The sequence below is a fragment of the Amblyomma maculatum genome, chromosome 1 (assembly GCF_055883805.1).
Source record: "Amblyomma maculatum isolate TAMU_Amacu chromosome 1, ASM5588380v1, whole genome shotgun sequence".
In the NCBI taxonomy this organism is placed as follows: Eukaryota; Metazoa; Arthropoda; class Arachnida; order Ixodida; family Ixodidae; genus Amblyomma; species Amblyomma maculatum.
In genome coordinates, this window is record NC_139344.1 from 61,496,012 (window position 1) to 61,509,739 (window position 13,728).

Sequence of the window (13,728 nt, forward strand, 5' to 3'; positions counted from 1 at the left end):
TGACTGCAGCCATGGTACCAATGGGGGACCGAGATCTTCATCGGTAACGAGAAAGCCTGCACCTTCGGCCGTGTCTTCGACTGCTCCTCTAAACACAAGACACAATCTACAATAGGTGTGTACGGCCCATCGTCGAGGGATGTTTCGAAGGGGCCAACGGCAGTGTGCTTGCCTACGGCCAGACTGACTCAGGCAAGATATACACAATGGGAACTGGCTGCGACCTCCAGGTTAATCCCCACCAGTAGGGCATCATCCCATGAGCTGTGGAGCACCTCTTCCCAGGCATCGATAGCCGACAACAGGAAACGCGAGACCAGGGGAATCCATCGCCCGATTTTAAAATAAACGTACAGATTATGGAGCTGTAGAAAGAAGACATTTTCGGCCTATTGGGCTCCGGCAAAAAAATGCATAAACCGGGCATGTCTGGAAATATCCACCATGGAAATGGTGAAATCTGCACCGCAGGCGTGGCGACAAAAGCTGTACAAAATTTAGAGCAGCTACGAAGTGCCTTGAATCGGGAGCTCTGTCACGACCAACGGCTAGCAACCAAATGAATATGGAGTCGTCCAGGTCACACGCAATCTTCACCCTGTACATCAAGCGGCAGTGAGTTGTCCAGGCGAATGTGGATGGAGTTGACAGCTACAAATACAGCACCGTGCAGAGGTCAACCCATTAAGCCAAATTCCACTTTAGCGACCTGGCTGGATCTGAGAGGTTAACGGCACAGGTTCACCTGGGGACAGAGCCAAGGAAGACATCTTCATAAACTGTGGCCTCCTTGCTCTCGATAATGCCATCCAGCTATGGGCGATGAATCGAGGAGGGTGTCTCATATGTTCCATATCGTAACTCCACGCTGACTAGGTTATTACAGGTCTCCCTAAGAGGAAACTGCAGCACAATGATGATTGCCTGCGTCTTTCTGTGTAACCGATATTTAAAGGAGACGATACGCACTCAAGCATGCCAATCGAGCCAAGAACATTAAAAATCGCATCACAGTTAGCCAGGAATGAAATCAAGCGAGACGACTTCTGCCCTAAGGGACGAGTTCCAAGAGCTGAAATTTGATCTAAGAGTTTGGTTGCTCGCAGTGCTGCGAGTTGTGTCGATTTGTTTCCAAGTTTACGGAGAGTATGCTGACAAAGATAACGTGCCCTCTACGAATCTTGAACGAATTGCTGCTTATAGAATGTTCAAATTGTTCCAAGTGTCAACAAGAAGAGGTATGGAAATTTTAGGCTGAAATAAAAAGAAAATTATACACTTAATACTGCCGGCCTTTAAAAACGAATAAATGAAGGAGAATAGAAACACAAAAATTAAAAAAAAGAACATGCAATACATAAATCGTAACTTTAAGGCTTCTAGTGCACAAATTTCCGATTTCATTGAGACTATTTAACGGCCGCATGAACTTTCTCTAATCGTTGAGGATTGGCCTCTTTGCTTGTTTTATTCTGTCATTTGGATGTATTAGGATCTGTCGCTAAAAGAATAAGAGCGCTTTTGGACATTCGCTCCTATCTTTGGTTACAGTGAACGTGACTTTCCAAAATGGTCGAAAGGTTTACTTAGCGGATTATGATTTGACAACCGCCAGTATGTCTTTCAACTACTGCATCATTCTAATAACTACCACGTTGTTTGGCTGGAATCTTTACGGCTTCTCGAGAAGGGACTATTTAGGTTGTCACTTAAACAAAGCACGCTGCGCTCGCTGGACGAGTAATTTCTAAACTGAGCGAATATATTCACTATGCTTCCCGCTACGCTGGGAATAGAATGCACGAAACTGAGCACGGCTAACTTTATTGCGCTAAATATAGCATTGAATGTGGCGCGAATGCTTTTGCTCGCGCTTTCGTTGGATCCATCGGACGAAGAAGAAGCAGCTCTTGTTCTCGATGATGTATAGATTGAGCGAAGGATAAGAAGAGGAAGCGATGAGCGCAGTTTCGGACAGATTCCCTTGCTAATTGTATTCAACATTTACGAACTTCCAAAATTTTGCTTCGTATTTTTCTCTCACTCAATTTTGTGATCTTAAATCTTATGTTTATGTTTAGTTGACAATTACTTTGGTGCCCTAATTCAGATTGTGTAGGACATTTGCCAGTCCACACTGAACCCTGGCCAATCCCCCTTCAAGGGTATGTGCCTTATATCAAGGCAGAAGAAGAAGAAGAAGAACGAGGGCTGAGCGAGCCAGCTACCGTCGGCGAGCCCCTGTCGGCCGCAAAATGGGAGAAAATGCCTGTGTTCAGGGAATCGTCCGGGTGCTGCCCTTGATACCCAGGGAGGTGATAGACACGTGCCATGACTTCAGCCATTTTACCAATGGCGGTACCGATATCTTCATCGGCAAGGAGAAAGCCTGCACCTTCGACCATGCCTTCAACTGCTCCTCTAAACACAAGACACAATCTACAATAGGTGTGTACGGCCCGTCATCGAGGGATGTTTCGAAGGGACAACGCCACTGTGCTTGCCTACGGTCAGACTGACGCAGGCAAGACATACACAATGGGAACTGGCTACGACCTCCACGTTAATCCCCACGAGCAAGGCATCGTCCCACGAGCTGTGGAGCACCTCTTCCCAGGCATCGATAGTCGACAACAGGAAACGCGTGACTAGGGGAATCCATCGCTTGATTTTAAAATAAAGGTACAGTTTATGGAGCTGTAGAAAGAAGACACTTTCGGCCTATTGAGCTCCGGCAAAAACGTGCATAAACCGGGCAAGTCTGGGAAAACCCACCATGAAAATGGTGAACTCTGCACTGTAGGCGTGGCGACAAAAGCTGTACATAATTGAGAGCACCTATGAAGTGCCTTGAATCGGGATCTCTGTCATGAACAACGGCTAGCACCCAAAGTAATATGCATTCGTCCAGGTCACACGCAATCTTCACCCTGCACATCAAGCGGCTGTGAGTTGTCCAGGCGAATGTGGATGGGGTTGACAGCTACAAATACAGCACCGTGCAGAGGTCAGTCGGGAAGCAATGTCATCCACGAGTGAGATTAAAACCCTTAAAGCCAAATTCAACTTTGTCGACTTGGCTGGATCTGAGAGACTAACGGCACGGGTGCCCCTGGGAACAGAGCCAAGGAAGATATCTCCGTAAACTGTGGCCTCCTTGCTCTCCATAATGTCATCTCTGCCCTGGGCGACGCATCGAGAAGGATGTCTCACATGTTCCATATCGTGACACCAAGCTCACTAGGTTATTACAGGACTCCCTAGGAGGAAACAGCAGCACTCTGATGATTGCCTGCGTCTCTCCATCTAACAGAGATTAAAAGGAGGCGCTAAACGCTCAAGCATGCCAATCGAGCTAAAAAATCAAGAACCGGACCAGAGTAAACCAGGAAATCAAGTAAGACCACTGCTGCCCTAATGGACGAGATCCAGGAGCTTAAGTTAGAGCTAAAGTTGGATCGGTCGCAGAAACGCACGTGGTGTCGGTTTGTTTCCAAGCTTACGGCGGGTTTGCTGGCAAAGAAAACGGGCCCTCTACGAATTTTGAGCGAATTTCTGCTTATAGAATGTCTAAAGTGTTCCAAGTGTCAACAATATTAGGTATGCGGAATTTAAAGCATATACACTGAATATTGCCTGTCTTTTTATAAAAATTAATGAAAGAGCGTAGAAACAGAAAAACGCAAAAAAAAGAACATGCAATACATAAATCGTAACTTTAAGGCTTCTAGTGCACAAATTTCCGATTTCATTGAGACTGTTTATTAACCGGCCGCATAGAACGTTCTCTAATCGGTAAGGATTTGCCTCTTTGCTTATTTTATTCCGTCGTTTGGATGTACTATGAACTGTCGCTGAAAGAATAAGAGCGATGTTACAAATTCGCTCCTATGAGCGGTTGCAGTTAACGCGGCTTTCGGTAACGGTCGAAAGGTTTACTCAGCGGATTACGATTTGAAGTGTCTTTCAGCCTCTGCATCATTATAATAACTGCCATGTTATTGGGTTGGAAGCTTCTTTGCTTCTTTTTAAAAAGACTTTTTAGTTTTGTCACCTAATATATATACAACTGATAGCAGTCTAGAGCGGCAATAAATGAAAATGTACAATATGATAGGGACAAAAGATACAAGCTGTGAGCAAATTCTCGGTAAAGTGTTTCATTATTCTGGCAACCAGTACAGAACAAACGAAAGTTTGACGTAATACAACTGCTTGGATATGGCTGTCCGCCGTTCTCCGGTGTGCTCCAGTCGTTGCAGTGCATTAATGAGTGGTTGTCATATTTTTTTCATTCCCCGTCATTCGTTATTACAATTTACTGCCGTCAAGTTTTTAAAGTGACATAGACTGAGGTTTACTAGCTTTTATGTTTTATTTAACAATGAGAGTAATCAAACCAACACGGAGATTTTTTAAGGGAGGAAATGCAAAAGTCTCTCTCCTTTCTTCCTGTCGCTCATCTCCCTAATGTCCTCTCCCCAGTCCTGACTATCGCTCTACTTCTGCCACTTCAGTTGAGGTGGTGTTGATGATTAGGTACCAGATACCGGGGCTGGCAATCATATTTTGCTTCCGTTTGTGTTTATTTGTATAAAACCCCTTGCTAAAACAATTGCTGCTGCTGCTGCTGCTGCTGCTGCTGGTGCTGCTGCTGCTGCTGCTGCTGCTGCTGCTGCTGCTGCTGCTGCTGCTGCTGCTGCTGCTGCTGCTGCTGCTGCTGGTGCTGCTGCTGCTGCTGCTGCTGCTGAATGTTGCTGCATGCTGCTGCCGTTGTTGCATGCTGCTGCTGGCTGCTGCTGCTTGCTTCTTTTTTTCTTGTCTTTTCTTCTCCTTCTGCTCCTGCGTCTGCTTCTTCTGCTTTTTGTTCTTCTTCTTCTTCTTCTTCTTCTTCTTCATTTTTTGCTCCTGCTTTTCGTTCTTCTTCTTCTTCTTTTTTACTTCTTCTTCTTCCTCCTCTTCTCCTTCCTCTTCTTCTCCTTCTTCTTCTTCTTCTACTTCTTCCTCTTTACCTATTATTCTTCTTCTACTGCTTCTTCCTCTACTTCTTCCTTTTCTTCTTCTTCAATTCGCAGCGCCGGCTCCGGGACTACGGACACGGAAACGGCACGCAGCGAGGAATGGTTAGACCTGCGTAGTATTGCTTTCGCAATAAAATCGATCGAAAGAGAGAGAGAATAAACTTTAATTGTTTAACGGAATAGCGTGGGTGGTTCCCTTAGTCCTGGATACCATTGGCCTGGGCTGTCTCTCGGGGCCTGGTGAGCAGGCTGCGCAGTCCAGAGAGACCCGTGTGGGCCACTGCCTCCCACTCCGCTTGGCTGAGCGCTCGAGCTTTATATTTCTCTAATTGCTCTTTGCAGTTCCATATCAAGCGAATAATGTCCGGGACTTCACCGAATGCAGTGCACGTGTTATTTTTTAGTTTTTCGGGCCAGATTTTGTGGTACTTTGCTAGGTTTGGGAATGTCCTAGCCTGTATGTTCCTCCAGGTTACTGCCTCCTGTCTGCGGAGGTCTTTGTGCGGTTCTGCGGACTGCAGCTTCGTTGAAAATTCGTTGCATTGCTCTGAGCTAATGCGTGAGATTCTGAGGAATGGACGCTCTACTGTGAGCAAAATAAACTTGGTTTCAGCCCTTGCAAAATAAGACTCATGCCTTTCCAGACCCACAGGCGCACACCAGAAGCTATACCTCTCATTTGCTTAAACTGCTTATCTAAACTGTAGGCTGAAAAAGTGTTGTGATCCTTGGAACAGCGATGGGTACTAAACTCAACTTCGGCTGGTGTTTTAGAACTAAATCGAAAACAATTGGTGCTTGGATGACCAATAATCATGAAAACACTTTTCACTTTTTCTCGATAAACGACGTTGTTATTATTTTAATCCGCAGTCGCCTATAGTGTACCATCTCTTCATGAGGCAGCACCTAAACTACGTATATCATGCACTTAGAGCAGTAACAAAGCAATTATTAAAGGTCCACTGAGACGGTCACCAAGAAGCCACTGATAAACGTGTTGAGTGTGCAGAACGAATCCTGTTGAGCATTAACCCAGAGTATGACGCCTTGGAACAAAGCCAGTGATTTATCATTAATTTTTAAAAGCACCGTTTTTTGAAATTCGTGGGCATAGAGGTTGTCGCTTGGCGGTGTCGCATGGAACTATTTCTTTAAACCGTGATGTCACGGGTGAGTTGACTGGCAAGGCTTGCTAGAAGCTACCATTCGCTACAGCCACTGCAGCCATGACGTCACGGACACACGTCCGGTAGCTGCGAAAGTCGTCTGCTCGTGCACTGCGCGAGCTCCTCAGGCGCCTCCTCAGGCGGTCAAGCACCGCACGATGGCAGCACCTCCTCGACCGCCGTAAACACCGCCGCTGTGACACCTCCTCCCTCATACCATACGCGAACGACACGGCGGATCGTTAGCACCGATGTCCGAAACAAAGCGAGCTAAAATTTGTTGCCGTCTGGAATACTGAGCGGAATATCAAGTATGAAGCCCTCGTGAGGATCGCTGACTAGCAGGAGGAGTCGGCGACGGCTACAACGCGACTCTCTAGATGTGCCCCTTGTGACGTCACTCGCTCCTCGCGCATGCGCAGCTTGGCTCATCGGGGGCTCCACGAAATGGCTCAGCGACTAGCGTAGTGTTGCTTCCTCAACAAAATAATGCGAAGATGTTTAGTGGCGGTGCGCTGAAAAACAGTAGTAGATTGATTTGCAAATGACACAACATTGGTGAGATGTCTGTATGCTTTATGAACCATTGTTCAGTATATGGTAGTTCAATCAAGAAGGTAAACTTTTCTTAGTTGAAACAAATAATAATTATTATAGTATAATAATAACAGACGCCGCCATAACCTCGGCTAACGACGCAAACCGAGGTCGCCAAGCTCGGTTTGCGATAACCGCGGTTAGGGGTGTAACCATGGTTTGGTCCGCCATGTAGCATGGGCTAACCACGATTTCGTGTAACCGCGGTTACGCTGCGAGAACTGGCAAACTCCTCAGGCGTCCTCAATGAGGACGGGTTGACCCGAGTACACAGGCGGGCGAGCGAGCGCGCGGCAACCGGAAGTTCGTCGAAGTGACGTATTTCTGAGCGGAACTTTGAACTTGCTTGTATTCTTTATTTTTTTATGACTCCCTTCAGCGTACGATTCGACAGGGAAAATTAGAAGTATCATTTTTAATCGCTGATATCTCTGGTGTTGCAGAAGCTAGATCGAAAATTTTTTGCAGGGAGAATGATGAGTGGTTCAACATCTATCAGTGTTATGGCGCTTACACTATCTCTTCCAATAAAAGCTGACTACCATTATCAATGAGGCTGTTAAGATCATCATTGATGCTTTTGTATTTTTTCTAATGCATAACGGGGTCACGTTTTTCTTCGAGAAGTCAGTGCCAATTGCGTAATGTATACAGCCTTAATCAACTACATATTTTTATAAAATCGTGCACGTGAACAACAGCTAATATAACGCAGAAATTAATTTATTGATGTGATTCAATCGACTACTATGCTAATGTACTGATATGGTACATTTTAACTTGTCTATTTACGTAATGTGCGTGTTATACCTGTATGCATGCATTGCAAATATAATCTATTTTCTGTTGCTATTTCAGCTCCATTGTATTTGTTCTGACGAATAAGCTATACAATAGAATTATTTACCGAAGGCACTGTGAAGGATGCCAAACTCGCGATTTCCTCGACCTCTGGCTACGCTTTCAGATGATTAAGTAATGCTATCAAGGCATGAAATTCAACCTTCGGGACGTCTTCCAGTTTCATTGGTATGTCTAGAGTAACTCGGGGAACAACCTGAGCATCGTAGCATGGGCTTTGTGGGAACTTGACAAAATACAACTCACGTGATTACATCTTTGGTGCATTCCTTCACTTGTTTATCGTTCCACCGAGTGCACTGCTTTGCAGATAAGTCCTATCTTTAACCGTGGTTTTATTACGTGATTTAGGGTACTTTACAAGCTTTCCATAGTGTTCAACACGTGCACTGAATTCGCTTCAGCACAACTTGCAGTTTATTGCATTTCGCCTTGCCCGCGAGGCAACGTTACGGCCGCGTGATCAGCTAGGGCTGCTTTTATTTCATGCAAACATTCCAGGGAAACGAAGCCTCCCTTTGCCACGTGGCATGATTTGAATGAAGCGATGAATCTGAAAGGTTAAGTTTGCGGAGTCATGCGCCAACAGTTCTGCAGTACCGTTGTACGGCATTAGCGCAGAAGCTGAAGTGAATACTTGCCTATTTCTGCATTTCCAGAGCAAAGCTAAGTGGGGTAACGTAGTACATGTTTGCTCTTTTTCTAATTGTTTTCCTAGCTCAGACATGGTTATCTCGTGTCGACATGTTCCACAAAGCATGTTAAACTGTATAAAAGAAGGAAAGTTTACCTGATATAAAGTCGGTAGCTAATAAAAAGCGGGTAGGAGACGTCACTCGCACTAGGGATCACAGTGGGCTGATGGATACCAATGCACCTGCATACGTAAACGATTACCGACAATCTACCTGGCACACAGATCCCGGGAATGCAGGGGACATGAGCTTTGACTTCGAGCGTAGGAGGGCAGCCACTCAGTCTTCACGGAGGTTAGTCATCGTCTAGCTCGTCACGCAAGTAGTGCGACAGCATTTACGAGAGGCGAAAATGACGAACTATGCGTCGATCACACTGACGTTTACCGAAGCTCGAAGCCGTGGTCCATGTTGCTGCCTCCGCCATTACAGCCCCTGGTCGAACTCGGGAGCTTTCAGAATTCACGAGTTTCGGCCGAGTTCGCTTGTCATTCATGGCTAACTTACATCCCGGGCGTGATATGTAAATGTAGACACGTTCTCCAAAAACAAAATCGGCGATCATCTCCTCTGCGCTGCCGCTGGGTCGGCTTTGTTCTTCCAGCGGCCGCATTATATTCGCCAGGAACTTCCAGCATCTAAGCTGGGTTTTCTTTACGGGAGTAAAAATGCACGTAAATACTTACTGCTGTAAAACGTTTCAGTCTGCATGCGTTTTTTGAGACAACATACAACTTCCTAAATAACACTTCATTGCCGAAGCCACTGAAATCTCAGCTAATTAGTTCGACTATTGAGATACGTTTGCAGGGCGAAAAAAAAAAGTACCATAGACAAGGCCTAAATATTCTCAACGGCAATACTTTGTTATATACGTCTAAAGAAGTCTGTCTAAAAATTGGTTATAATTAGCTGAAACAAAAGGTACACATGGTCCCCAGAAAGTTCGTAACTTACAGACCTCCTGCCTTTTAAATGTGTGAATGAATTAAGCTTTCTGCTACAGCCATAAAATGAACGTATCTTGACAAATTATTGGTCAGGTTGTAAGGACGCCTATGTATATTTATGAACACATAGAAGAAAATATAAACCGTCCTTAACTAATGGGCAGAAATGTTAGTTCGCTGAGAATAAAATGATGATCACTTTGGTCTTAACGGCACCAAGTTCCGCCTGTGATTTGTTACAGCCTGAAAAAATATTATTACAATCAGCAAGCAAAACCTTGTTGTAATTGTGCGGGTTAATTTCGCAATATATTCCACAGTGATATGCCTGGAAATCTGTAGGAGGCAAAGAATACACAGAGCCGCTGTTCACGTATATAGGCTAGAAAAAGCGAAGCACCTAGAACTGAACCTTAGGGGACACCTGAGGCTATTTCAGCGAAGCGGGAATCATAGATATGAAGAGTGCTTAAACTTTAAGCGGTAAGTGAGCATGGTTACTTTGTCCAAAGCTTTGAAAAAAAAAGCAAAAAAAAATGCTGCCATTATTCTAGTTTTTATCCAGTACAGCGAGAATTGAGTGCGTAAAACAAAGCCGTTACGTTTCGTAAGAAAATGAGAGCTGAAACCAATATCGAGTAAACAATGCTTAAGACAATAAAAAATATACAACAAAATTTTATTAGTTCACAGAGAACAAAAAGAAAAGGAATATTTTTGAAGTTAGATGGTCTCGATGTTGCATCTCACAAATGATAAGTCTGGACCTTGGTTAATGCGGCCTTCACTTAGAATGCTCGTATTTCAGCATGAATGCCAATTCATTGAAATTACTGTATTGTTCTCTGTTTCTTACTGCAGTGATAGGTATTTTTGAGTAAGCCGACTTTTTCCCCGTCTCCATTGTGCACTTGCTTCCATAAAACATCGTTAACGCAACTTGGAAATCGGACAAAAACAGGAAAAAATCATAACACAGCGCGATGAGAGCATTGTTCAGGCTGCATGCAAAAACAGCAGACTACACAAGATGCAAATACTCGGCACATGCTAAAATATTCTTTATTTCATAGTCCCGAAAGGTCAGTAACAACTAAGTGAAGAGCCGAAAAAGTTTCTAAAAGCAAAAAAAAAAAAAAAAAAAAAAAAAACAAACAAAAAAAAAACAAACAAAAAAAAAACCTACGCTCACGTTTTTTCGAGAGTAGGCGTACATCAGGTAGCTCAAATTGTTCCCTTAATCTCATTGCTCGCGGTATTTTCGCCTAGATGCTCCGCGATACTTCGTAGAAGGATGGTCGCTACGCAGTTGTCGCTACACAGCGCCAGCGCTGCCTGCAGGCTACAACAAGACGTATTTTAACGCGTTAACGCGCGCCCTTTCTGTGCTGTTTGCGAGCAACAGGAGTTGATCCGCTCTGTCTGCCGATGTAAAAGCTGAGGAAACGTGGGAAACAAAAACTTCGATTAGTAACTTGAATCAGTGTTAGATAAAAGTTGACATCTTGAAAATAAGGCACCTTCAAGGAGCCCATAAAAAAAAAAGGCGAATTTACGTCACGGCATAGCTTAGCTCTAGATCTCCCTAACGCATGTTTCACTGTTTCTGTTCCCGCAGTAGTTCGATTGTAATTGGGAGACATGTAAGTAATGAGGCTCAACTATGGAAGGTAAAACAAAAACAAAAAACAAACAAACAAGGAGTCACATCAAAACAACGTGCCGTCGTTTGCTAAAACTCCGATCACAACCTTCTTATACGACTGCTCGCCTTCATGCGTGGTAAAGCACAGGTGAAACTCGCGCATGTTTGCTACCTTCTTACATGTTTCTGACTTTTTTCCCTCTTCATTAGCTCGCGTACGACGTTTTTATTTAGCGGTTAACGATATCAAGAAGAAAAAAAGATACGAAACAAAGCGGAATTAGCAAAACGGCGAATTAGCAGCGGCGCGTAGTTAAACAATCGGCGTGAGCCATCATTGGATAACCTTGCTCATTAGCGGTTTCATCTCCATGTAAGAAAGCGGACCTGAGCTTGGTTACGCAACGACAGAGCAACTTCAACTACCCTTCTTGCCTAATGCATTACCCAAGCCGTTCTGCATATAACTGTACCAAGCTCGACCTCGAAAGCGACGAAACGCGAGCGCTCCGCTGAAAGTCAACCTGCATTGCATAAATCGCTCTCTTGCGTTCCATTGAACGCACGGCACAGATCGCAAAACGCGTATGTAATCGAAAGCAGAAGCCCGACATGCTACGCACGTCATCCTGATTGGCTCGGAACGCTCTTATTTATGAGAGTACTACGGTGGACAGCTTTTAGAAGGGAGTGTATACGTTTGCTGCTTTCCCGGCCGTCAGCAGAAAGAATCTTGGCGAAGCTCCCTTTATTCGTGTACATTACATGCACTGACCCCGAGCTTGCGGCCAATATCCTTAATCTTTCGCGATTGATATATGGAACACTTGTTTGTGAGACTTTCTTACGCAGAATTATGAAATCACAGCAGCTATCCAAACCCTTGTTACAAGCAAAGCAACATGAAATGACGGGATAACTGTGAGCACTGACAGAGAACATCTACTGTCTTGGACCAGCCCTCCCAACAATATATAATCACGCTATTAACGAAGGCATTCATCCTCTAGATATTTTTAAAATCGCTAGAGCTGTACCAGTTCACAAACGAGGGGAAAATATTGATCCAGACAGTTACCGTCCAATACTGGCTCTGAGTATCATTAATGCTGTGTTCAAAAAAACATTGCAAAATAACTAAGCCATCACTTGGAGAGAGAAAAATTTATAATTCCCTCTGAGCATGACTTCAGGAACAGCATGTCTACATCCACAGCAGTAATGACATCGTCTGAAGACTTATGTTCGTGTTTGCATAATAATTAAATGGATAGATTTATTCCTAGACTTGAAGAAAACGTTTGAAACAGTTAATTATACAATAATTATAGAGCAATATAGTTTCAGGAATTTTGCTCTTGATTTCTTTGCTAGTTACCTCACCAACAAAAAAAAAATGTTTTCAACTCAAATGCTTAGTATGATCTCGCAGATCTATTTGTGCTCGAGTTCCCCAAGGTTAAGCTTTATGCCCTGGGCTATTTGCACTTTGCGTTAAAGACTTACCCCTGTGTTTGTCGAATTTCAGTAAGGTGATGCATAGTATTGACACTGCGAAAGTTTTTACAGGCAGCACTTTGACGGAAACTGAGCTGAAGACAAATGAGCTACGTCACACCTCCACGTCATTTGAAGCTTACAAACTGACAACGAATGCTGCTAAAACAAAGTATACGTTATATAGATCAAGACACAAGGGTCTCATAGATACTAAATTACATATTTGTCTTGATAATGTTGCAATTGAGCGAACTGAAGCTTTTAGGTCCCTCGGTGTAACCTTAACATCAACCTTAATTGGCAAAACACATTCACCCTTTGTGCTCTAAGCTTGCGTCCACTAGTTACATCCTATTTAAGACATGGAGGTTGCCGCGCATATATGTGATGAAAATTATTTACTTTTCTCTTTTTTAATTGTCATTTAACATACTGCGGTGAATCATGGGTTACCACAACAAGTCTTACATCGATCAAATCTTTTCTTTGCAGAAAATATCACTGCGTCCAGAAACATACCCCAAGAGTTATCATCCTGAGCCCTATAGTTCAATAGGCAACAGATTTTGCAGTTTCCATTCTCATATGAAATGAATATCGCGATGGTTCTAACATTTCACGAAATAATGCCTCGTAATACCTCCTTTCAAATAGCCTTTTTCAGTTATATAGAAGGAGTACTAGGCATACAAACAATACTAAATTTATTTACCGTGAAACCCGAAAGACCTACGGACACTGCCTAATTGAGTATAACGGGGCGTAAGTACGAAATACTGTGCCAGTTGAAATTAAAATAGCCAGGAAATTCCTCTTCTTTATCAATCGCTTCTATTTTTTTAAATATAGAGAGGTAGATTTGCTTATTATGTGCCATTGTTTAACATTTATGCGGACTTTCTGTATATTTTTGGTTGAAACAACTTGTAAAATGGGCTTCTACTAGCTAATAAACACACTAAAAATGCCTGCAGGCGCTCCGAATAGAAACAAAGAACCGATTGGACGGTCGCAAGTGGCAGCCCGCTTCGCGGCGCGCGGCAGCGGGTCTCCGAAGCGCTTTTTAAATGCAATACTTTTCTATCCTGGCCACTTGGTGCGATGACCGTGTGCCTATTTCGCTCAGACGCTTTAGCAGCTTATGCGTCAAAGAGTATCTTGATTCATTCGCTCCGTGCTTATTTATTTGCGCAAAACTCAAAGGCGCAACACTATTTCACTTCTCGGTGGATACCTCAAACGCACCGTCCGAGCGGAGAGGAGCCGAAGTAGAAATGAGACGCCTTTGAA